Source organism: Octopus bimaculoides, chromosome 25 (assembly GCF_001194135.2).
Source record: "Octopus bimaculoides isolate UCB-OBI-ISO-001 chromosome 25, ASM119413v2, whole genome shotgun sequence".
Lineage (NCBI taxonomy): Eukaryota > Metazoa > Mollusca > Cephalopoda > Octopoda > Octopodidae > Octopus > Octopus bimaculoides.
The window spans coordinates 24932442-24937331 of NC_069005.1; the positions used below are offsets into that span (position 1 = coordinate 24932442).

At 38.7% G+C, this 4890-nt stretch overlaps 1 long non-coding RNA gene across 1 annotated transcript in view; it reads left to right on the forward strand.

Moving 5' to 3' along the window:
* LOC128250762 (uncharacterized) overlaps nt 1-4890 on the forward strand; it is an 11835-nt gene continuing 6945 nt past the window's right edge. The window contains exons 1-2 of the long non-coding RNA XR_008266745.1: nt 1-50; nt 1950-2494. This is a non-coding gene — a long non-coding RNA (uncharacterized LOC128250762). The remainder of the gene's footprint in view (nt 51-1949; nt 2495-4890) is intronic.

Sequence of the window (4890 nt, forward strand, 5' to 3'; positions counted from 1 at the left end):
ACAAGGCACTTCACTCCTCCTTCCTTCGTCTTAGCTGGCTTATTCCGAAAGTAAGTTGGTCTGTATTTGGTTTTATGTTATTGTGAAGTTGTTGCTGTAATTGTTGTTTAATCCCTGGTGCTGGTGCCACTTAAAAGCACCCAATCCACACCGTAAAGTGGTTGGTGTTCAGAAGGGCATCCAGCTGTAAAAACCTTGCCAAAACTGACCTCGCCTGTGCTTGTGCCACGTAAAAAGCACTAAGTCCACTCTGTTGGGTGGTTGGTATTAGGAAGGGCATCTAGCTGTAAAAACCTTGCCAAAACTAACCTCACCCATGCTTGAGCCACATAAAAAGCATTGAGTCCACTCTACTGAGTTCACTCTACTGAGTCCACTCTACTGAGTGGTTAGTTTTCAGAAGGGCATCCAGCAGTATAAACCTTTCCAAAACTGACCTCACCTGTGCTTGAACCACATAAAAAGCATTGAGTCCACTATACTGAGTTCACTCTACTGAGTCCACTCTACTGAGTGGTTAGTTTTCAGAAGGGCATCCAGCAGTATAAACCTTTCCAAAACTGACCTCACTCATGCTTGTTCCACATAAAAAGCTATATGTGGTATTTCAGTATAGTATAGGTTACTGTATACACTATGACCAAGACACTTAGCTGTCACCACAGTGTAGTACAGTTTATTGTATTGTGTCCATGACCAAGAAGACTTAATGTCAGCCGTCAAGTTTACCAAGCTGTAAGTAGGTAACAATCTGTGGTATAGTCCATTATATAGTACATGACTATAATATTAGAAAATTACTATTTCTAAATCTCACGACATGAGATATTCAGCAACAGTACTTTGTAGTAAAGATTGTTTGCCAACATAACATGGCAGTCCTGGTTTAGGACTAATGTTGCTGTAATTTAGCTCCAGGAGACATCACCTCCAGCTGGCTATACAACACGATCTGTGTCCTTGTTCGAAAATATAAGGACACAGATCATGTCATATAGCCAGCTGGTAATGATGTCTCCTGGGGCTAAATTACAGCAACATTCATCCTAAACCAGGACTGCCATGTTATGTTGGCAAACAATTTTTATTACAATGACTATAACACTTCTTTATTATCAACAGCTGTAAATAGCTAGCTCGGTATAATACAGTTTATTGTACTGTGTCTATGACCAAGATGACTTAATGTCAGCCGTCAAGTCTACCAAGCTGTAACTAGGTAACATTATGTGGTATAGTCCATTATATAACACTTCTTTATTATCAACAGTCCAGTCTGTCTTGGTGTAGATAGATAGCTCAGTGTAGTACAGTTTATTGTATTGTGTCCATGACCAAGACACTAAATTGTTAACAGTCCAGTCTACTGAGATGTAAGTAGACATCACAGTTCATTGTAATTCACTGCTGTAGCCAGTGACAGTAATGTGAAGATGACACAGTGACAGTTGTCAGTTATTCCAAAGGCGAGGTCTGTCTGTTATGGACTGTCACCCTCTCCATGAAAATGTGGGTGGCACATAAAATACACCATTGCCAGTACCGCCTGACTGGCCTTCGTGCTGGTGGCATGTAAAAGCACCCACTACACTCTCTGAGTGGTTGGCGTTAGGAAGGGCATCCAGCTGTAGAAACTCTGCCAAATCAGACTGGAGCCTGGTGTTGCCATCCGGTTTCACCAGTCCTCAGTCGAATCGTCCAACCCATGCTAGCATGGAAAGCGGATATTAAACGATGATGATGATGATGATTGATCTAAGACTACAGAAAGAAGACTTGAACGTAAGGTCTGACTTTTGTAGACTTGGTGATTCAGGTCATATTAACAAAATCAAAAATGCAATCTAACAAATACAAACACAGTGTGACTGTATTATAATCTTGGTTTTTTTTTTTTTTTTTTTTTTTTTTTTTTTTTTTTTTTTTTTTTTTTTACCTCTTTTGATCAGAAAACTACAGAAGACTCCGTTTGGTGTCAGCTACTCCATTACCTTGACACAGAATGCTCCGAGTTACACCTGCATTACCTGTTGCTTATTTTACAAGATGAGAGCGAGGACATAAGGAATCCGTTGCATCACCTCAAGGCTGTCAGTGATAGCAACGGACTGTACAGGCTCCATCACGTTGTCATGGATACAGTTGTCGGTGGTGACTGAACGTGGATTCCTGCTGCTTTTTATTTACGAGAGAGGTCAGGTGGAAGGGGAGAGGTTGTTACTTTCTGTCTGACCGGGTAAATTAATAGAGACGTGTATGCTAGTAACTGTGTGTGTGTGTGTGTGTGTATATTGCATATGAATTTATATGTATATATACTACACTCTCTGAGTGGTTGGCGTTAGGAAGGGCATCCAGCTGTAGAAACTCTGCCAAATCAGATTGGAGCTTGGTGTAGCCATCTGGTTTCACCAGTCCTCAGTCAAATCGTCCAACCCATGCTAGCATGGAAAGCGGACGTTAAACGACGACGACGACAACAATATACATGCAAGTATGTGTCAAAACATGGTTGATCTTTGCATATGTGTGTGTGCTCGTACGTGCGTGCCTGTGAGCAAGAGAATATGTGTAGATGTATGTATACTCATAGATGAATGTGTATATATATATATGTGTGTGTGTCTATGTGTGTACAAAGTGCATTCCAGAAATTTTCAGGCTTTTTTCAGGAAAGACCTTTATTAATTTCAAAGAAGTATGAAACTCTAAGCTCCTTCGAAATAGGATCATCTGACTTCAGTGCACTTGTCTTAGCGCTCCAGCCTCTTTGTGAGGGTCCCATGGTAGGCCTATAAAGTGAAGGTGTCCAGGACTCTTGTCGCAGCCTCATTCATCTTCAAAATCAACTGCTTCTGAGGTTCTTCTTCAGCTTGGGGAACAACCAGAAATCAGAGTGAGCAAGGTTCCGATTTTAGGGAAGACGCGGGACTGTTTTAATGTTGCCCATTTCTGTCATGTAGTTGGTTACCACGGTGCTCATCACCAAGCAGCCTGGGAATAAATTTTGCACAAATTTTGCACATGTTCAAATCTTCATGAATAATTCTGTATTCAGTTTCCACACCAACCATAAACTGTATTGCTTATTATCTTTATAGACACATAACGGTCTCCATCCTGGAAACTGACTTTTCTCAACCTGCTCTGATGTCCCACTTTCTCCCACACCTCTCATTATCTCTCACTTCTTCCCTACTAACGTTCTCCTTCAGCTTGGGGGATAACCAAAAGGGCTGGATTATAGGGGGAATGGTGAGAGACAGTTTTGATGTTGCCCATTTCTTGGATCTTTGGTGCCTAGTTTAAAAGTTAACCCATAAGCAGTCTGGAACATTTCAAAAGCTTTTGTAGTGTTTTTTTTGCCCGGTTTAATGCAAAAATTTATTGTGTAGCAAGCTTCCGAATTGTCTTCATGTCTTGACAGCATTCTGTAAATTGGTCAGCTGTGACAAGTAGTATTTAGTAGGATGTGTTCTAAGTGCTATTACAGTCATCTCCTTCAATCTGGGATGAGAGAAGTTGGCAGGTCAGCTTATTTGATGTATAGTAACGATATAAAATTACAGTAGTGTTGAACAGTTATAACTGCATCTCCTGAAAATAGTCTCAAAACTTCTGAAATGCACCTCATATATATATATATATGTATGTATGTTTTTTTGTCTATGTGTGTTTATATATGTATATATGTGTGTATACACACACACACACACACACACATAAATATTTTTCAATGTGCTGAAATAGTGCCTCTCTCTCTCTCACTCGCTCTGTCTGTCTCTCTCTCTCATTCTCACACACACACATACAACACACATAAGGTAAGCCCAAAAGTCTTGAAGTTTCAAAGGTATTAATAATTCACTAATTCATTTATGTTCTGTTTTAAGTTTACAATACCCTCACATCATTTGCAATATGTGTGTGTGTGTGTATTGCATTATATATATATATATATATATATATATATATATATATATATATGAATCTCCCTGATTCGTTTAATGTGCTTGTTACCTGGTATTAAATTGATATTAATTAATATCCAATTTTTTACCCTATTGTTTAATTTACACATATATATATATATATGGGAAATGTGTGTATGTTACGTGTGAAAAATCACATCTTGTAAATTACAAAAAAAATATTTAATTCAAATGAATTTAAAATGTTAAGCATCTTTGTGACTTTTGATCCACTCAGTATGTATATATGTGTGTGAGTGTGTGTGTGTGTATTTGTTGTGTATACACTCACATGCATCTGCACTACACAGCATGTAGGCCATATTGCAGGCAATGTAGACCTTACAAACTGTGTGACCTAGATTCAATTACTGATTGTAAACTATTTCATTTACTTTGTTAATGTATCCTTTTAGGAGGGCATGACTGTCACAACTTCACTCTCTTTCATTCAAATATAACCAATTATTCACAAGTACTTCTGATTCTGGAAGGTCCAGAAATTGACTGAGTGTATTATAGGATAAATATACATCAATTCATGTATTTCACATGTGGTATACACACACAAGCTGGCTCAGTTACTCCTCTGAGATATGGAGAACAGGTGTACAAGTTCAATCCTTGCATCAGCTATAATACAAAACACTGTCTGCTTAACCTTCTCAGATGACAATATAGTCCAGTCCCATTTCTTACGTAAGACGTTTAAGGCCTTAAAAAGCATTAAACTTGTATCTCGTGCATGGATGTTTGCTCTTACAGATATTATATTCAATTATCCAGACAAGAGCATGAGATGAATGATGAAATGGTAATGTGGTATGCAGAGTAATTTTAGGTGATATGCAAGTTGTACATATATATATGTGGCCGTTGCCAGTACCGCCTGACTGGCTCTCGTAGGATTTTCGAGTGA